The sequence below is a fragment of the Elgaria multicarinata genome, chromosome 2, assembly GCF_023053635.1.
Source record: "Elgaria multicarinata webbii isolate HBS135686 ecotype San Diego chromosome 2, rElgMul1.1.pri, whole genome shotgun sequence".
Lineage (NCBI taxonomy): Eukaryota > Metazoa > Chordata > Lepidosauria > Squamata > Anguidae > Elgaria > Elgaria multicarinata.
In genome coordinates this window covers 137,969,252-137,991,600 of record NC_086172.1, presented here as the reverse complement: position 1 = coordinate 137,991,600, position 22,349 = coordinate 137,969,252, and the positions used below count along the sequence as shown (strand labels likewise).

The following is a 22,349-nucleotide window of genomic DNA, read 5'->3' as shown; positions in this document are numbered from 1 at the left end:
ATAGTCAGAAAGGCTTGCCTGCTCACAGGTAGGTAATCAAAGTGTTTGTCACATCTATTGTTCTTTTCTGTCTTACTTAATTTCTTCCACAGTTAATGGCTGGGCTATCAAAGAGGGCTGACAATTCTCAAGGGAAAGGTAGCAGCCCATCTTCTTCCCCCTTCCCACTTTTTCAATTAAAATGTTAATCGCCTTTATTACCTGAAGAGGCATGGTTATCCACCTCCTATGCGTGATGTCACTATGGCTTACTGAATGATGTATCATCCTGAAGGTGTGGAGTCCTGTTCTGCATACTCAGGTGGGAAGTTTGCTTTTGTTTGCTTTTGTTTTTGTTTTACCTTATCCAGAGGTTGGAGTAGAAGTTGAGAGGTATTTTTGTCTGGAGGACAGTGACTTAGGACAGTGAGGAAGTCCCTGTGTGACAACCTCCATCTTAACTGTGATAGCTGTACATTTTCAGGCTTCATTTGACCTTCATTACTTTTGAGTGAAGCAACGTAATAGGTTAGCTAGAACCAATAGTCAATTTGTATTTGTTATTCATATTATTTCTCTTTTTAAATAAAGTTGTTTTATTAAATTCCATTAAATGACAAAATCTTGTCTTAGGAATTAGGTATCTTGCACATGTATTTTAATGGAGAAAGAGCTAAACTGCTTGTGTTTACCAAATAGAAGTTCATTGTCAGTTAAGTAGGAGGGGTGGGTTGGGGAATGAAATGGATGGTCCTGAAAAGCTTTGCTTTCAAAACTTTTAAAAGGCAATAAATGTTGGAACTATGTGTTATCTGACTTTTGAAAACTTCTTCAAATGCAGCATGCAATATTTTCATCAACCACAGCAAGAGATTAATGAACTTAGTTTCATACATCAAATTCTTATCTTCAAGGCTTCTAAATGACAAACTGAATAATGTATATTTTGTAACAAATGAACTGACCTTCTGCATTATTCTTTCTTCTCACAGGCTAACTGTCTCACCACTCATGATGGTTTTATACCTTCTGTTCTTCTTAAAAGTTTGTTTCTGTTTCTGAACATAATGAAGGCCAACTTACATAACCACTATTCCCAATGTTGGTAGTAATTATAGTGTTGTCATCCTGAGAGCAGCAGATATTTGTTTACTGTTCTTATGACATTTCCTATCATTTTGCAGGAAAACATACATCTTACTGAGTTTTGTATTGGGATTTCCCTTATTTATGGTGGAATTATTCGCTTGTATCTTAGCTTGTATCTGAAAAATAATTAGCACTGCATTCTCTTTTTGCTGCCTTATGTTAACTTTTATATCTTTCCATTTAATCTATAGATATTCGTTCTGATTTATATTATCGGGTGCTGAATCAAACATGACTTTTTACTCTCCCAACATTTCTCCCTCTAATTTTTTTCTCTGTCTACAGCTCTTGTTTTAACAACCTAGGGTGTTGTAACTTCAATCTTCTTCAAATGTTTAGGAGCTTTATTTCTAATTTTAATCTCCAAACAGTTAATAAAATGTACTCATAGAATAGTAGAGTTGGAAAGGGCCTATAAGGCCATTGAGTCCAACCCCCTGCTCATTGCAGGAATCTACCTTAAAGCATACCTGACAGATGGCTGTCTGGCTGCATCTTGAATGCCTCTAGTGTGGGCTTTTGGTTTCAATTTATTTCTTTAATATGTTATGTATGATTTGGTCATACCATTTCATAATTAATACCGTGCCTCACAGTAGTTCATTATATTGATTCAATAAGTTGACAGCATTAACAAAAAAATAATTATCTGTGTTTTGATGATTAATGTCCTATACTATAATTATTCAAGACAGCAAATATAAATCCCTTCATATAGCTATTAATGTTTTTGACCATATGTTTGATTTTTCTCCTACTATTTACACCAGCATCCAGTTCTCTTAGAATATTTAAGTTGTTGCCTAATTTTTATCCAACAGCAGATAAATGTTGAAACCTGTTGCAACAGACATACATGCCTAATTGAAATAAGATTCACATTTATACGTGGGACTTTTGAAATTTTAACTGTTTCACATCAGTCAAATGGGACTTATGTGTTCATTAGGGTAGGTAATTGTTAATACTTTCCATGTATTCAAGTTTGAGATGCAAGCCCCTGCATATACAGTTAAGGAACTTGGGTAAACCTGCACTTAATGCTAAATGTTTCACTTGTGGTTGTGTGATTTAAAAAAGAAAGATTAAATAGCAAGCATGGGGAGATGATCATGGGGGAATTAAGACTTTCCCAATACATCACCGTCCCAACTAATATCTCCACCCCACTCCACGCTGCTATTAGCCCGGAGAAAGAAGTGTCTATTGCTTCTGAGAGAACCTATTTTCCAGAACCTAATGGTAGCTTTGGGGAGGAGGTATAGTCATCAGGACTATGATTTGGGAGGAAAGACTTTACTCCCTTGCTGCTTGCCCTGGTCCTGATCATCTACTAATTTCCTTGCTATTCTATGTTTAAAAAAAGATTCACCCACTACAAGTAATGTAGTATGGTCCTGAGATAGCTGGGCTGGGGAAGAGATCTGCCTGTTTTCAAAGAAAGCTGTTACAGTTCTGAGAAGCATGGAGAACCGCTCAGAGAGCCCTGGCTATGGGAGCGGTATATAAGTGCAATAAATAAATAAATAAATAAAATGGAGGACAGCTCATCTGAGATGCTCCCAAATCCCTGGAATAAAGGCACCATTCATGGTCTTGTCTTCTACCTCATTTTTTTTACTCAGCACCTGTGGCCTACATCAGGAACTGAGGAACATCACTGCTCAACAGCTCTGCTCCTATGGGATTGGCTGCCGTTCCAGTGACTTTTGGCATAGCATCATTCTATCAGAGTAATTTCTATAGGAGATCCTATATACTGCCTTGGTGATAAAGTGATGCATAGAATTAGGATGTTAGTAAACTGAACCATCTTTCCCTTTACTCAACAACACATTCCGTACATATATCTCATCTTGCACATTTTTGTGGTTTGTCAGACGGATTTCTGCCTGCCATAGATGAGAATAATTATATCTTACTTTGGGGGCCTAGCAAAAGAATACAGAAAAGAATGAGATCACAATATGTTGTTGTTGTTGTTACAAAGATTCATATCTCATTGGAATTTTAAAAAACGTGTTTCTCTCTTGTAACAATACAAACCCAGATCATAATGGAAGGGAGAATGCATTTTGGATCTATTTTATAGGTTACCAAGTCCTGTAGTTGAGGAGTAAGAACACTTTCTTCACCATGCACTGAAAGTAACTTTTGACATGTGTGGAAGTTTGTGTATTTGAAACATAATAATAATAATAATAATAATAACAACAACAACAACAACAACAACAACAACCCGCCTCTCCCTCCAGATCAACAACAACAACAACAACAACAACAACAACAACCCGCCTCTCCCTCCAGATCGTGGCGGGGTACAACACAAATACAAACACCATAAAATACATATAACTAATTAAAACATTTAAAACTAATACATTATTAAAAGCAATAATGGGTAGGGAGTTTAGACATATTAAACTTGAATGTGTATCTTCATCTGCTTGGTGTACCCATATCACATGTTACATTAGATGCATGGTGGGTCATGCGGTAAGTGATGTGAGCTGGGCCAAAAAATTTAAAATTAGAATTCTAGTATTTAAGAAGCTTCACCAGTTTTTGAAAAAATATTTTGACCCCATTTTGCATAAATATCTTAAGAATAGAATAAGAAGGATGAAGTTTATATTGAGAGACATATTCTTTCTGATACTGGAGGTAATAGATTATTAGCCATTGATAACTTTATCAATTAAATTTGTCTAATTCCATTTTAAAGCCATTCAAGTTGGTGGCAATTGTTATACCTTGTGGTAGCTAATTCATAGTTTAACTATGCACTGTGTGAAGAGGTACTTCCTTTCATCCGTCTAGAGTCTCCCACCATTCCCTATTCTCCTTCTACACCATGCATAACAGTATACACCCCATCTTATGTGAACTGCTTAGAGAGCTTCGGCTATGGGGCAGTATACAAATGCAATGAATAAATGAATAAATATTCCATTTTACTAATCTTTTTTTAAATGTAAAAAGCCCCAAAGGTTTTGACCTTTCTTCATATGGGAGTCGCTTCACCGACTTGTTTGAGTGCCCATTTCTGCACCTTTTCCAGCTCTACAATGTACAGTATTCCAAGTGTGGTTGCACCATAGATTTGTATAACCTTTAAAGGCATTATTGTATTTGTACTTTTATTTTCAATTCCTTTCCTAATGATCTCCAGCACAGAATTTGCCTTTTGTAAAACAGCTGTGCAGTGGGTTATTTTTTTCATAGAGCTACCTACCACAACACCAAGGTTACTTTTCTGGTCAATCATAGCCAGTTCAGCCCCATCAGTGTATATATGGTTAGGGTTTCTTTTGCCCAAATGTGCATGATTTTACTTTTGCTTATATTTAACCACATTTACCCATTCAATGCCCATTCCCACTTTTGGAGAGAATCTTTTGGAGCTCTTCATAATCGTTTTTAGTTTTAAATTCCCTAAAAAGTTTGTGATTGGCAAACTTGCCCACCTCACTGCATACCTCTAATTCCATATCATTTATGAACAAGTTAAAAACACCCCATTGTTTACATCCTTCCGTTGTGAAAACTACCACTTATTTCTACTCCCTGCTTTCGGTTTTTTAACCAATTACCAACCCATAAAAGGACATCTCCACTTACCCGTTGGCTGCTAAGTTTGCATAGAAGCCTTTGTAAAAACTTGATTTACATTGGCCAGTTTCTAGTCTTTTGATCATGTTATATATTTTTGTGAGAAGCTCTGCAATTTTACATTTGAGTTTTTTAAGGACTCTTGGGTGGATGCCATCTGGACTTGATATTCATTTGTTTTCTGTTTGTCAATAGCATCTAGAACTTGATATCCTGTCATTACCTCTGTTTGCCTCAGTTCTTCAGATTCTTAGTTCAGACAAGGGTATCTGCCCTATATCTCCTGCAGTGAGGACAGACATAAAGAATACAGTTGGGTGTGCTGCAATCTCCTTTTCTTCCTTTAGTGCTCCTTTAACTCCCTTGTCATTCAGTGATCCAACCACTTCCCTAGACAATTTCCTGCTTCTAATTATTATTAAATTTATTTGTATCCCAACTTTTGCCCAATACTGGGCCTCAAGGCAGCCTTACAATATTTAAAACATATACATTTTAAAACCTATGAAAAATATTATACAAAAGTTAAACATATTTTAAATATATTTCAATATTAAAACATTAAACATTTAAAACACATGTCAATTTTACAAGTTCTTAACATAGATGGAGGCCCAGATTGTTCGCCAAAGGCCTGCCGGAACAAAGAAGTTTTTGCCTGCCTCCGAAAGCACATCAAGGAGGTAGCCAGTCTAGCTTCCCCGGAAAGAGAGTTCCAGAGCACTGGAGCAGCCACCAAGAAGGACCTCTGCCATGTTCCCACCAGGCGCGCCTGTGAAGATGGTGGGACTAAAAGAAGGGCTTCCCCAGAAGATCTCAAAGCACAGGCAGGCTCATAAGGGAGAATACGGTCTTTCAGATAACCTGGACCCGAGCTGTATAGGCGATTATATCACAAAGCAGAGCTCCCTCTCCAGCAGTCACTACAGAAGGCAAAGAGATCATAGAGATGTTATTCCTTAGCTGCCAGCCCACAACTAGTCACATATACCAGGATTATATAGGTGGCATAAAGATCTCTAGCCCTATATAAGAGTTAAGGCTTTACGTTCAGGAAATCTGAGGTTCAAATAATGCATACCACTAAAAAAAAGTTGGGAGGCTCCTCCCCTGGCATACCTCAAAGAATGAGGCGCCTAAGCCAATTATGGGAAGAGTTGCATGGGCCAATAGCCTAGCTCCTGAATGGACTGCTTAGATCTTTCGTTGCCACCCCTCCCATGACACATCCTCACCTTGTTTTGATGATTGATTATATTTTATACCACCTATTAGCTGAAGTTCTCTAAGCAGTTTACGTAACAAAACCATAAAATACAATAACACAGCAAAACAGAATATCAGGCCAATGAGCTTAATCTCCTGTTCTCTTGCCCTCTGCCAAGAGCTTTATAAATGTAAATAATAATAATAATAATAATAATAATAATAATAATAATAATAATAATATAATTACACCATGGCAGCAGCATCCATTCTACTTGCTGCAACACTTGGCTCCTGGCCCTAGATGCACAATGGATGTTCATGAGAAAGTGAGAACGGTGCTACCTAGGTACTCTTCCAGTGCCCTTATCTCAATCATTCTCCAACTGTTGAAGAGACTGTACTGGCTGAGGCAATACTTAACTCTTTCCCTGTACAGAGTTGCAGTGGAGCTCTCTGTGCGTAGTGACTGCATGTAGCCAGATAGCGATTCTGCAAGGCAAAAGTGCTGTTTGGCCAGTAGTAGCACTGGTTGAAGTGGAGTGACTGGTGTTCACATAGAGCTTACCTGCCTGGCAAGTGCATGAGCACCCTTATGTCTCCTGTATGTTGACGCTGTTGGGGAAGCAGGATTGTTTCACCAATCTGAGGCCAGGCTGTTTGTCCAAAGTACTCTTTATGCAGAGTGTCCATTTTCCATCAACGGTACAACTTTCAGAGTTCTATGTCTGCACAACTTGAAGTCAGAGAGAGTGCACCCTGGCCCACATGCCTTGTAATCTGAGTTATAGTCTCCCTGTCTGTGGTTTATATACTACTATTGGTGCTGTGATTGGGTGCAGAGTTAGTTTGAATCCTATTCTCCATTGTGGCAGAGACACTAAAAGGTTGTGTTGTTTGGAGCTCCATTGAGTTCAATGGATAGTTTTTTAAAAAATGATTCATACTGTCTCTGAAGCAGCATAACATCAGGGGAGGGATCAGAGCCTGTTGGAACATTCGATTTGGTTTATGTCCACTCCTCCCCAGGTATGTCCACGTCTGCCTTATTTGAGCACCTCTACTCATGGAGTCACATCAGCAATGCAAGTATACTGGTGTAAAATTGCACTGCCATACCTCCATTTCTAGATATTGGATCTGGGCTTGCAGTGGAATAGTGGGGCTTCTTCAATGTCCTAAGTGTGCCCCCCCCCCGCCCCCAGGACTTCACTTGAGTATAGGGTTATATGTTTAAACCTTTTTAAGTCTTTGGTACATTGCAGTTATTTATTGTAAATAACCACTTAATAAAATTGTGTGTTTCTTAAGAATTAAGTTTTCTGGATGCAATCCTGGATGTGTTCCATTTTGGGGGGCGGGGAAGCAGCACATTCTAGATCACTTAGAATTAATTATATCAGCAATCTATTTTGCATAATTTCAAAAATTTTCATAACTCAGTATTTGTAGCACACATATTTCAGAATAACATCAGGTAGCAATGGGCTGGGATTAAAGGGAAAGGGAAAGTTACATGACACTTGAACAGGTACATGTTTGCCTGATGATTTAAAATCCTGTCAAAGGCTCCATTTAGTGTCTGGTCCTTCAGAGGAAACCGTCTCACTTCATTTTCTGTGTCTACACTGTATGGGATAAAACTGTTGAATAAAATTGAAAGTCTAAACTGCAAAAGTAGTTTTTTGTCTTAACTTTACCTAGAATAAGATTACACAATCACATAATATGTGTTATCATCTTTAATAGGTGAGTGTTAATACTATATTTTGCTAGGATTTTTTTTTTATATGGAAGCAACCATTTAAATATTTCTGTACCTTTCCAAATTAATGTAAGATTCTGAGATAGGACATCTTTAGCTATCTACATTGTTACGTCTTATAATTAAAAATGCCCTGGCAAAATGTTGCTGCCATTTTCATAGATAGTTACATATGTCTTTTGACCGGGTAAAGGGGGAGGTTTCCTGGTTACTTAAAACTTCAGACTGAGAGCACAAGGAGATTAATACTTCTATTGAAAAACTCATTTTAATTACCTGGCTTTAACAGGGGTAGGCAACCTTTTTGGGTCACAAGCACATTTATCAATTTGAAAACTGTCATGTTTCTCAAAGAACAAGTCATATCCAAATGACTGACTACAAGGCAGAAGTAGGGTCTGAACCCCAACCCACTAAACAATTTATTCAAACCCATAGTTTTCAGCACTGACAGAGACCTCTATTTCATAGCAATCCTAGCTGCTAGTAAAAAAAATGAGTTAATTTAAAAACAGGTGGGCACCTTGTGGGTGACAAGTCAGTAATTGGGGTGCATTGCTGTTAATGGGCACCATGTTACCTACTCTATTCTAAAATAATGGCCATGGTTTGTCATCATCTTGAGTGGGCTTCATGGGCATACACTCCCTCTCCTTTCTCCTCATGCATGATCCAAGTCCCTCCCTCACTTCCTGCTTTGTGAAAGTTGTTGTTTGCTTCCAAATCAGAATTGGAAACCACAGCTTGAAGTGGCAAACTATGTTAGCTCTTAAGTAGGGCTTTAGCCATGCCAAGTTGGATACAGATTCCTTCATGCCTTGATTTTAGGATTTATTTACTTTAAAAAAATTCTCCCTCCAACCATTCCCCACCACACACACACACAGGAGAGTGTGGGGTGGTACTACAAGAAGCAGTAAATAAAAGCAGACAGACACACAGAGAAAAGAAAAACGAGCAAAGAAAGCTGGCTCTGGCCATGTTGGGAGAGGGAGACATGTTTCTTCTAGCCCCCGCCCCCGGCCCAAAATTAGGCACACCCTTTTCTCTGCTGCTGGTGGTCCTTCTGAAGTGCAGGAGGAGAAGTCAGGTATGGGTGGTTTTGAGGCTCCCCCCCCTCCCCGCCCATAGGCAAGCCATGATAGAACAGTGGGGCAAGGGCAGAAGGGGCTTCAAAATGTCCCAGATATGAAAGTGCTAGGGAAAACTCATGGAACTTCCCTATTTCCGTGACGTCAGTCAGCCACAGTCACATTATGAAAGAGCGCTATGGGCTCTTTCTGTTTATATAATTTGCAATCCCTCCGCCCAGAGAGCTTCGGCTGTAGGGCGGTATATAAATGTAATAAAATAAATAAATAAAATAAATAAATAAGCAACGTGATTGGAGGGGGGACAGGGAGGAGACTGTGGCTATTGGTTAGCCACAGATGTCAATCTCAAAGCTCCCCTTCCCTTACCCCTCAGCCTCTTGCTAATATGGAAGTGTTTAGTTAATTGTCAATCATCAACATGAAATGAGTCCTCACGTCACCTAAAAAACCTTTGGATATGGATCTCTTCGGGGCTTTGAACTATCTTTTTGAACCGCCCCCTACCCGCACCATGAATTCGGAGGTCTGTCAGAGGTCCGCCATGCCCCCGATTTTCCGTGTGGAGCACACACCTCTAATATATATGCCTTGCACTAACTGAAGCATGCTACTGGATTTCAGTTTTCTTTTCCCACATGAGAAACTCCACTGTCAGGAAAAAGTCTTTTGTTCACAGAAGGACACTTCTGGATCCAAACCACCTTTTATTTTTTATTTATTTTTTAAATAAAATAAAATGTTAAAATGTGTTGAATGTTTCAGTGTTTTTTTAACTTTTTGAAACTTTTTTACTTTTTAGATTATTGGGAAACATATTGTGTGGCCTGATTCTAAGTCTTGGTACACCAGCAAATAACTATTTATCATAGATTATACCTACTACTCTGCTATGACAAATTCAGAAAACATATTCAATCTATGTTGCTGTGTCAATACAAATGTATAGGATTGGGGTTCCAGTATTAAGTAGGATTTTGAGCAGGAACATTTAATATATTTGTTCTTTTATGTTTATTTCACAGCTTGATGGTTTATCTCCCAAATGTTCTTTCCTACTCCTTATAACGTGTTTATCAGTTCATCTCTTTCTCTTTCTAGCGGACATTTCCTCTTAAATGTCCTGGTGCCAACTCCACATAGTGAAGACAGAGCACTGTTTTTCTTTCCAACAACCCTTCCCCCATTCCACACTTTTTTCTAGACCTTTTCATCTACTTCTCTTACAGGCTATTTCAACTTTTCCTACATTGAGACAGACCATATCCTGCCATATCTTTTCTATATCACCAAGATCTGCCCTGCTTCCCAACTCCTACAGATGTTGAGCCCTCTGAGCAGAAACTTCTATATTCTATACAGGACTATCACTGTTATAACAAAGGCTGTATGAAGTGCTTTCTGATGGCCATCTGCACACCTGTTTGTCTATCTTTTTCTCATGAGTAGTTTTATCTGACGTGGTAAGTATAGTAATGCACTTTTTAAAGCTAGTGCAGAATGCAACTCACACTAGCAGAGTTTTTCAGGAAGTCCAGCGTCAAGACAAAGAAGCTGATCTCAAGATGAAAGACCACACAGACAAAGATCAGTGGTGCTCAACTAAGTCCTTTACTGTGCAGTGTCATACAGCATGGCAGTGCAGCAGTAGCAATTTACATCAATATACACAATGACTTTTCACTCTAACCCTTCTTCTCCACACTATCCATAGTCCATATTCTTCTTAATAGTCCTTTGAGCCAACCAGTTAGTGGCATTCTTACCATGTGGTATTATTACATCAGCTTTACCACACTCTTTGTGAGTCAGCAAACCATTCCAGCTGCTCCTAATTAGTCACCTGACTGTAGGTGCAATAATCACTTTGGCCTTGAAAATACCACCAGCTAATCTGGATTTCTCCTTATGTGTCATAATGGCAGAAAAACCTCTAGTCACTTTTTTGGCTCACTCACCCAGAAACCTGACATTATCAGCATGAATGTGATTGGTGCTGTTGCAAAGTTGAGGGTGGGAGTTTGGAGAACTTGAGATAGGACCCTCTCCCTGTAGTCCTTCTTCCATTAAAACGTGTAAGGAAATTCTGTTCCTTACATTTCTATACTGCCCCATAGCCAAAACTCTATGGGTGGATCACAAAAATTAAAACCTCAAGGTACAACATAAAACAATATAAAAGGTTAAAACTACAATATAAAAGCCCAACCAGAATAGGACCTAGCAGCAAAGCAGAGATTTAAAATACAGATTTAAAACAGAACTAAGACTAGAATGCTAAAATGCTGGGCAAATAAAAAGGCCTTCACATGGCACCGAAGGGAGTACAATGTAGGTGTTAGGGGAACCTCTAGGAAGCTCATTCCACAGTCAGGATGCCAGAGCAGAAAAGGTTCTCTTCCTGGTATCCCAGAGAAGGACCTCTGAAGATGATCTTTGGGCCAGGACAGGTACATATGAGAGGAGATGAGCTTTCAGATAACCTGGCCCCAAACTGTTTACGGCTTTGAATGTTAAAATGCCAGAACTTTGAATTTGGCCCAGAGATGGACTTTCAGCAATGCAGCTGGAAAAGTACTGGCATAATATGATCTGGTTGGCCAGTTCCTGTTAACAATCTCTCTGCCCTGGACCAGCTAAAGTTTCCTGACCGTTTTCAGAGACAGCCTTTGAAATGCTTTGCATTATCCATGCTCTGATATCCCCTCCAGATTTTATTTATTTATTTATTTATTTATTACATTTTTATACCGCCCAATAGCCGAAGCTCTCTGGGCGGTTCACAAAAATTAAAACCATCATAAAACAACCAACAAGTTAAAAACAAAAATACAAAATACAATATAAAAAGCACAACCAGGATAAAACCACGCAGCAAAATTGATATAAGGTTAAAATACAGAGTTAAAACAGTGTAATTTAAATTTAAGTTAAAATTAAGTGTTAAAATACTGAGTGAATAAAAAGGTCTTCAGCTGGTGACGAAAGGAGTACAGTGTAGGCGCCAGGCGGACCTCTCTGGGGAGCTCATTCCACAACCAGGGTGCCACAGCGGAGAAAGCCCTCCTCCTAGTAGCCACCTGCCTCACTTCCTTTGGCAGGGGCTCACGGAGAAGGGCCCCTGTAGATGATCTTAAGGTCCGGGTAGGTACATATGGGAGGAGGCGTTCCTTCAAATAACTTGGCCCCAAACCGTTTAGGGCTTTAAATGTTAATACCAGCACTTTGAATCGGGCCCGGACAGATGAGAGGTTATCAGAGCATGGATAACTTAGCTAGGCTATCTGTTCAGATTATTTATTTATTTGTTTATTTATTTCTTACCCGCCTCTCCATTTTGATCAAGGAGGGGAACAACAATAAATATAAAATACATAAAACTAAGATAAGGGCATAGTTGGTATATCAGCCTAAGCTGATAAAAAATGCTCCATGCCACTGAGTCCACCAGTGCCTGAAGTGACAGTTTTGAATCCAAGAGCATCTCCAAACTACAAACCTGATCCTCCCATGCATCTCCATCCAGAATTGGTTGAACAACAGCTAGCCAGGCAGATGAACCATCCACTAGCAGTACTTCTGACTTGTTTGGATTGAGTCTTGGGCCATAGCTAGACCTAAGGTTTATCCCAGGATTGTCCTGGGGTCAAACCTGTTCATCTAACTGCCGACCAGGGCATCCAGTGCTCAGGCAGGGATGAACCTGGGATGATCCTGGGGTAAACCTTAGGTCTAGCTACGGCCTCAGTTTATTGGCCCTTATCCAGTCTATTACCCTGCCTAGGCATTGATTCAGAATGACCACTGCATCATCGGGGTTGAATGAAAAATAAAGAAAGAGCTGGGTGTCATCCTCATGGTGATGACACCTCAGCCCACACCTCCGGCTAACCTCCCCCAGTGGTTTTATATAGGCGTTGAACAGCATAGTGATAAATGGAGCCCTGTGGAATCCTATAGCATAGTTGCTAAGGCAAGGAGCATAATCCCCCAGCACCACCTTCTGGAATCAGTCATCTAAGTAGGAATGGCAGCACATCCCCTCCAACTCCCAGCCCAGACAACCTATCCAGAAGGATACCATGGTCAGAGGTATCGAAAGCCATTGAGAGAATCAACAGAGTTGTGCTCCTCCTCTCCCAGCAAAGGTCATCCCACAGGGCGACCAAAGCAGTTTCTGTTTCAAAACCTGAATCCGGATCAAAATGGATCTAGGTAATCCGTTTCATTCAAGCGTGCTTGGAGTTGTCCTGCAGCCACCCCCTCAAATGTCTTGCCCAAGAAAGGGATGATAACTACTGGCCTACAGTTGTTAACATCCTCCAAATCCAGGTTAGGCTTTTTTAGGGGTGGCCAGATCACCACCTGTTTTAGAGAGGCTGGCACCACTCTTTCTCTTAAGGAGGAATTTACAGCTTCTACTACTTTTCCATGTTCTAGAGGAATAGCTTTGTCATTCTGACTAGACATAATATCCTACCTCCTTTCAGACCTAACCATTAATGCAGCTCACACTAAGAAAGGAGCAAAGGCTCTCATGCTTGACAGGGCAAGAATCAATGAGGGCATAAAGAGCTGAGCAATAGCACAGCAAAGCCAGCTATTCAATTCACATTCCTACTATTTGATACACATTTCTCTAAAGATCCCTTTATGCATTCCTGCAAATTAGCTGTAAAACCATATGCAATACAGAAAATGAATTTTGATTCTGCATGCATGACTGGGAAAAAAATTGTTTTAAAGCAAATGATCCTATGCCTGCATGTTTAATAGGACTTACTTTCAGGTGTGTATAGGATTCCAGTCTGACAGGAAATGTAAAACTGAATTTCCTCTATGCATTTTATGGGCAAAAAACATTAGTGCAGCTTTAAAATGTGGACCACATTTAAAAGAGTTTTAAAAGTTATTGATAGAAATGACTTGTTACTTTGGAGAGTTTCATAACTTGGAGTGGTACCTTTTTAAGATCTCAAAATAGTAAATAGCATGGCAGTTTACTTGAGACACTAATGGGTCCTGAAAGCTTTTAAAGTGACAAAACTTTGATTTATAGATTTATTTTTGTTGCACACATTGGTCATATAGTGACAGTTTTCCCTATGTACAACTTCCTCTGTGAATTATTGTACTGTTTTTTCTGCATGTAAGACCATTAAACTTGTTATGAAGAATGTAGTATCTATTTTAAGAATTCAAGATATGTACAGCAGAAAAATGCAATAAATTCACTGCCTCCATGGTATGCCACACACCTCTACCCTCCTCCTCTTCACAAACTAAAGAACTCCACTTCAATAGATACAAAACATTTGGCTCCTCCGTATATGTAAGGGTTGAGAAGGCAGGCTCCCTTAGAGAATGCTTTGGCAAACTGCATACTACTACCAGCTGGAAATGGGCTATCTTCTCCCATTAAATGGGCACATTCCTAGGAGACATTTATGAAAAACTAATTTGGAGGAGCAAAGTGGTGGCAAAGTCCATTATTTTGGGAACAACGATCTAATCCATGCTATATAGGACCTTAATATACTGTGGAGAAAAATTGCACAGCAAAAGCAAATGGCATAGTGAGAAATACTTTAGGGCGGGGGGGGGGGGGTCCACTGCCCCTTGGAGTCAACTGTGAGATTCTCATTCAAATCTGAAAATGGTTTACTGTATATGATCTGAGCTATTTATTTGGATTACAAAGCCAACTTCAAACTGGGATTTTCAAACATCTGAAATACTGCCTTATCCTAATACTTAGACTTTCAGTCCATATGCCTCTTTGCCTTTTGTGTATTCCACCCTCAGTTGCTGGGTAAGATGTAATGCTAAACTGTGGTTTAGAGTTATATGCACAAGCCTAGGGTTCAGACACTTCCCCCACCTCTCTCCTCTGGTGCAGCAGCAAGGATGAAATTGGAAGATTTGGCTTCCATTTTCAACTAACTTTAGTTTGACCTTACATCCAATCCTGTGTGAAAGGATAACAGTAGTTTAGGGAAACAAGCCAGCGTCATAAACCATAGGTTGAAGTTTCCCCAAACTAGTTGAACCATGTTTTGACATAATGACAAACCACAGTGAGTTGAAGACAAACAAATGTTTCTAAATTCCCCACAGCCATGCTGGGAGAGGGGAATGGAGAGCACATAAGCCCAAGGCCCATTCACATAGTACTAGACCATAGTTTATCATTGCATCCAAACATACCCTGAAGTATTTTTTTTCAGCATCCTCAGTTCCTCACTTGCAGATGGGAATACAGTGACCAAATCTCAGTGGAGGGCAAACATAACAAAGATGGGCAAGAGCAGCTAGTTTTTAAAGGTATGATTGTGCTATTTTAAATTTTTATTTATTTTTGCTGTATTTATGTTGAGAACAAAAGAGAAAGCAGTGAGGAAATTTGAAATAGCAGGGAATGTGCTTTGGTACTGTAGGGTTAAGCTTGTCTGTGGGAGTCTTGGATTCCAGACTAATTTCACGTTGAATTCATTGTCTGGCCTTAAGATGCCAATTTCTTTCATACTCCTCCATATGTATTGGAATAATTTAAGAATGACTTTCATCTCAGTAGTCATGTTTGAAGTCAAACATGACATAGTAGTTTTGTATTTCCCTAGTAGTTTTGTATTTCGCAGGGGGTTGGACTTGATGGCCTTGTAGGCCCCTTCCAACTCTGCTATTCTATGATTCTATTTAACCATTAGCCTAGTAGCTATAGGTGAGATGGAATTCTATGCAGGCTGGCAGAAGATGGACAGTGAGCTCTGCCCCTTCTCTTCATTCAGCATAGAAACCAAGCCGGCTGCCAGGCGAGAGAAATGTAAATAAAGATTCAAGGATCATGCAATGTAGCTTATATCAACATAGGTCTCACGATATGCAAAATTTTATTCCCCTTCCTCCCATGGCATCTTTCTTTTTTAAAAGGTGTATAACCTGGCCAAATAATCTGGCCAACACTCATGATGACAGAATGAGACTGCAATCTGATTTGGACAGGTTGGAAGACTGGGCTGAGGAGAACAAGATGTCCTTTAACAGGGAGAAATGTAAGGTATTATGTTTAGGGAGAGAAAGTGTAGGGTACACATACAAGATGGGGTATTCATGGCTTGGAAGCACTACAGCAGAGAAGGATTTGGATGTGATCATTGACAGCAATCTGAACATGAGTCAGTAGTGTGAGATAGCCTCTAGAAGGTCTAACACAATTCTGGGCTTCACTAGAAGAAGCAACGTATCAAAGACACGTGAAGTCCTTATTTCTCTTTAGTCGGCACTGATGAGACCACACTTGGAGTACGATTCTGGGCACCACATTTCCAGAAGGACATTGGCAGGTTAGAACGGGTTCAGAGGAGGGCAACAATGAAGGGCATGCCCTATGAAGACAGGCTGAAAGAATTTCAGATGTTCAGTCTGGAGAAAAGAAGACTGAGGGGAGACATGTTAGCAGTGTTCAGGTACAGAGGGTGCACAGAGTAGATTGTCAAGAACTATTTTCCATGGCCACATAATTTAGGACCCAAAATAATGGGTATAAGGTACAGCTACCTAGATTCTGATTAAATATAAGGAAAAACATCCTGACAGTAAGAGCTGTACAACAGTGGCACAGTCTACCAATGGAGGTTGTGGGCTCTCCATTTCTGGGCAGCCACATCTCATAGATGGTTTAATTGGTTTTCCTGCACACTGCAGAGCGTTGGACTAGATGATCCTTATGGTCCCTTCAACTCAACAATTCTATCATTCTTTAATATGGCTGGTAGTAAGACCTAGTCTCTGAAAAAGCTATGGAAATTACTTTGGTTAATCCTCTACTACGTCTGTAAAGTGTACATTTAGCAACACTTTTAATGTAGTCTTATTGACCTTTATTTGCAAAACATTATTACATAGAGATGGTAGAAGGAGCTTGGATGGTAAGGTAGGTTGGAGTGGGTTCAGTGAGAAGAGTAGTGCTGCAGAGATTTGGAGTGGATCTTTAAGTACCCTGACTAGTTTGAACATAGGCACTAATAGTGTTCATATATTGGAGGCGCAGATGCACACCTCTTCCTCCCCATACACACACAATAACATGTGCACCCATGCAGAAATACTCATTTGCATAATCTTACTCCCCTTCTTTGAAGAGGATGATCAGCATGAATCAGCAAATACCAACCTCCTTGTGGAATATCCACAACACATTAAGTTAAGTGTATAGCAGACAGGACAGGTGTGCCTTTATGACCACTACTCAGACTACTGCCACCTGGGTGTTATTATGCCATACTTTAATGTACATGTACGTAGTTTAATCTACTTAAAATGTATTTCGATTTCAAAACTGTCTTGCTTGCTGCATAAAAATTTACTTTGCCTTTAAATTTTATATTTATGGTGCAATTATTTCTTTTTACTGTAGCCCAGAATTTGAAAAGGTGTGTTGTATGACATCACATGAGGTCTATTATTGTACAACTTCTAAAGAGCACAGCATGCAGAATACTTGTCACTTGGATCTGAGCTTAATGAAATTTCTAGTTGGCTCTGACTCCTTTCCTTTCTGTTGTTTCGATAGTGTTCATCCCTTTAAGTGCTCTCTGTGTCAGGCTCCAAGATCTCCTATGTAAGCTGATCTGTGTTTTCTATAAATGTTTTGTCTGCTGACCGAGACGAGAACACTTGCATTAGCTGAATTGATCAATCCACATTACTTCCTATCATATAGTAGACAATTAATACTTTATTGTAAAGACTCCCTGGTGCACTTGTTTAGAACTAGATCACTTAACGCAGGAACCACAGGAGTTCCACACAAAAAGAGAGCTTGGGGAGGATAAAGCTAACGAGAGAGAAAGAGAGTGTACAAGAAAATTGCATCCATAGATCAAGTTAATTTGTATTTCAATAGTCAGGCTTTCTGCCAAATATTTTCTGCAATAACATTGCAATCTCTTGAAATTGCATAGCTGAAGTTCATACTTCATATGTTTTTATTTATTACGGAGTCTCATAACAAATGCAGGAACATGCTTTATAATTAACTATTTAATGAAAAAGGCTGTTGTGGACATACTTTTCAAAATGTTTACTTTTAAATAAAAATAGTAAACTATTTGACTTTAAACCATACACAAAGACCAGATTTTATCATTCAGCATTCCTCAATAGGCAATATTTTAAATACACAGGAAGCATTGGGTTGTTTTTAGCTATGGAGGGTTCATATCCAATATTAAGGCCTCAACCCTATGCTTAATTTTCTGGCTGAAAATCCCCACTGGACCCATTAGGTAGTATATAATGGTGACTGGCTGCCCACCAATTCTGTTGTGCAAGCGATGCCTACCACTCGGCAGCGGTGATTTAGTGTTTCCAGGGGCAACCCAAAACTAACAGAAATGCTTGCTTTTGGAGGGGGCATAAGAGAACCCTTCTGACTTGCCTGCTTCTGCAAACAAGTGTTTCCACTCGTTTGGGGCTTCCTCCCAGAAGTGCTAAATCATGGCTGCAAAAGAGGTGGAGCTGCTTGGGCAACAGTATTGGCAGGCTTGGCTGCATGCGGAATAAAAGCTGTGGTGGGAGCTGTGGTGTGCACGTAGACTGGCAGGAATGGGTACTGCCAAATGGGACTTATTTTTGAGTACACAGATTGTGCTGTTGATTACATTTTTTTTCTGGCATAGACAATGAAAACGGGGTGAAAAGGCCCTGTAAGTGTAAAATGATGTTACTTTTACCATTGTCTAGTTAGGAGTCAGAATATGGAGGAATTTCATGTCATGTTAAAGTGAGATTTGATTTTAAAAGTTGTTTTAGAATGTGGAATTCTAACATAGATAACTACCCTCAATTTTGTAATAAGGGTTATAGTGTTGTCTAAAAGATATTATTCTTATTTTAATTTTATTTGTTTGATTTATAGCTCCTGAAGAAGGAGACTTCTCTGAAATGGGTAGAGCACAATAATTTTTCTTTTTTTTGAAGCACTGGAGTTTCCCTCACTTCCATATACAATGAAAAGGAATATTTATGGCATTTGACTGTCACTTTTGTATATGATTGTGCTGTTAATTACCATTTCTTGTTGTATATTTCTTACTGTATCATTAAGACAGTGACCTGGTTCACATAACATGACAACCAACCATGGCTGATCACTCATGGTGCATTGTTCTGTTGTGCTAACTTGGTGCGGTTGCTGCAGGTTGGCTTATTTTTCCCGACAAAGCCACCCGGAGAACACATGGCTTGTATTAGGGCTGTTGATACCATGATGGCTTGTTGTGTTGTCTGAACATGGCATTGTTGGTTGTTGGGAATAGCTACAGAGTCAGCTTGCCAGAGTGGCAAAAAATGAGATAGACACCAAGGAAATGAAGAGTTCTGCTGCATTGGTGCCCGGGATATATGCAGGAGCCAGCGGGAGGGCTGAGGGGAATGAGAGGGGGGAGGGGAAACTATGGCAAGCTTGGTCATCAGTTAGATGAGCGAGCGAGCGAGCAACCAACCCAGGGTGGCTTATTCACAGGATGGCTTAGCATGATGTGTGAACCCTCCCAATATATGGTGTTATTGGTATTCTCAAGGTGTGTTGTTCTACTTTGTGGTAGGGATGTTAGGTTCTGCAGCCTGTTGTTGGTACACGGGGGTGCTGGTGGTTCCAATTTCAGTGGGGCTGTGGTGCTGAACCCTATCTGGGAGAGGGGGTTTCAACACCTCGAATAGCTCCTTTAGCGTTCAGGCTAGTTTTGACTGAAACCCAGAATGGATTCACAGCCCCATCGACATCGGAACCATCAGCCTCCACTACTTTTACATATGTAAGTAGACAGGGAATTTTCTCATCCCTTTTTCTTTTGTGCTTAGATTGTAACCCTGTCTTTTTCTTTTATTTATCTGACGGTAAGCCACTCTAGGAGTTTTTCCAGATGGAGGGTGGGGTAAAAATGCTTTAAATATTTTACATTTCAATTATGATGGTCATATAGATTTATTTGTAGATGTTTACAATGTTAATAGTTTGTGAAAAAATAAAATTTTACTGGTTCTATGCAATTAGGTTTATATTATGTTTGTTATTAATTGGATGTATAATTTATATAAACAACGTACTTATTTTAAAGAAAATACAAAAATGCAAATTATTTAAATAAATAAATAAATAATTCATTGGCGGTCAGATACCTCAGAGAAATAACTAATCCTTGTATTCACTTCATTAAATACGAATCAGTAGTCTTCTCCTAATATATGGGACTTTTTATTGTTGTTTTTAGCAGAACCCACCAGTAACCACTCATTCTAAGCACTGAGCAGCATCTAGAAGTATTCAAACATTCTTTTTCATATTTACAATTTAGTATATCTGCCAGTTAGTTTGATCCAATGCTGACCATCAACTAGCAAAATGGAAACCGCTGGCAGAACGTATTTCCCCTCACCTGCAGCCCCCATATGCACCCCCAAATCTGCCCTCAGGAACAGGTTCAGGGAGGGCATGGGGGGGGGCTGTAGCAGGGAAGGGTGCCAAGGGGGTGTCCTGTTGTGTGAGTGGATTTAACCTATAATGTCCTAATCCTAGGTCATAGTCACCGTTTTCTTTCCCACAGTCCAAGCTACTGATTAGCAGCCTGAATTTGCAACCCCATTAAGCACAACCGCACTTATTTTAGAGTGCTGTTAGCATTGGTTGCAGATTTGTGAGGAACAATGTGTGTGGCCAGTTTCACTGTTTCTTGTTAGATGTTGTCCTTTTGTTCCTGTAATATTATATTGGTTCTCCGTAAATACTTGGAAACTCCCATTAAGACTCTACAGTATTATGTGAATGTGCAATAGGCAGTATGAATTTGAGGCTCAGGATAAATTGTAGCATGCATGCATGGTTTATGTTTTTGGATACTTTGAATTAATTTATCCCAATGTATTGATTAAAGGTAGGTGCTAATTTCTCATTTCTAACATTATGTATGTTGTCCTCTCCCCATCCCAACCTGGATGCTATTGCACTCATGTCCTACTTGTGGGCTTCCCATAGGCAGCTGGTTGGCCACTATATTAACAGAATGCTTGACTAGATGGATCTTTGATCTGTTCCAGCATGTTCTTATGGATCACATTAGGGATGCATAAATGAGTCTGTTTCAGGTCCATGTCAGTTTTGCATGTATTCAGTTTTAATTATGTTCTGTCCAATTTCTACATTATTCTGAATTTTTGGGGGGGAAAACGCATAAGAAATTCCCCCTAACCTATGCATTTTGTATGCAATTTTCCTTAACATACCCATTTTTGTACAGAGTTTTTAAGACAACAACTGCATCATGAAGTTTGAAGAATTGCACAATCCAAAGGCTAAATGTTAGGCCAGGAAGTGTAAATTAGTTTGATTTGTTTAAAAATGTAGACCAATCCTAATTCTCCCTGGCTGTTGCCTATCTCTGGTTATTACTCAACATAAGCAAGTCTATATGTACATATGTTTGTTTGCACATATATGTTCGTGTGTTTGTTTGTACATACATGTACATATAGTGGTGTTGTGTTGTACATGTACGTACATATAAGTGAGTGTTGTGGTCTAGGGATCTGCATCTAGCCATGGGATTCACATTTTGTACCTGACAGTCCCCATCAGGGGTGTCCTCATTCATCTTCATAAAAGGATGTCATTGAATGTGACCTTCTCTATTGAAATTGAGTACCATGTGTTCTAAAGGTATGTGAACATAGATCTCTTGTTTAGGGTCTACAAGGTGTGTGTGTAAAACATACAGTATTTCAATATGACATATGTGCCTCAGTTTCCTTTGTGGATGATGTATGATGGCACTTACATTGGTAGTTTAGTCTCTCAGGGAAGCATGATGGTGTGGGTTTGCAGAAAACTGAATGTTGGAAACAAAAGAAAAGGTTTTCTGAGACCACTAAAATCAGGAAATATAATTGCACAAACAAACTCTGGGAGACAGCATAATATATCGTAGCAGGTGACGATTTGACAGCAGGAGCCTTTAGAAACTTGTAAGTAATTTACCGTCCCTTCCAAAACCTTTACAGGGTATTGAAGTACATATACATATACATACACAAAAGGAGCAAGAAAAACAATACAGAAAACTTACTGGGGCTGTTGCACCAAGAAATTGTGTGTTTTGGAATTCTGTGGATCTCTTCTATATAATGTATACCTGAAAATAGATGCACACAGTTTTTATTTGTGGATGTTACATAGCAATATAGTAGTGTTTAGATTATTGCATTTGAATATAGGAAAACTTGGTTCAAAGCCCTGGTCTAGTGTGAGGCTCACTCAGTGGGCTTAGACAAGTTTCTGACTCTTATTATAAACTAAGAGGCTAAAGTGCTATTTTATGTTCCTTGGGGCAAGGCATGAATAAAGATGTAACAAATAATTAATAATATTACAAGAAAGGGAAACATTTCGAATATTCACTGGGATCTAAAGTGCCATGAGCAATGTGCTATGCACATGGATCCTTTTCAGTTCCTCTGGTAGCCATCTCCATGGCCACTAAAAAAGCTCCTCC

The 22,349-nt window shown here is 39.4% G+C and overlaps 1 protein-coding gene across 4 annotated transcripts in view; it reads left to right on the top strand.

The window, feature by feature from the left end:
• The window catches only part of NOVA1 (NOVA alternative splicing regulator 1), a 190,577-nt gene that overhangs the window by 104,043 nt on the left and 64,185 nt on the right, over positions 1-22,349 (top strand). The gene's annotated exons all lie outside the window — the stretch shown is intronic.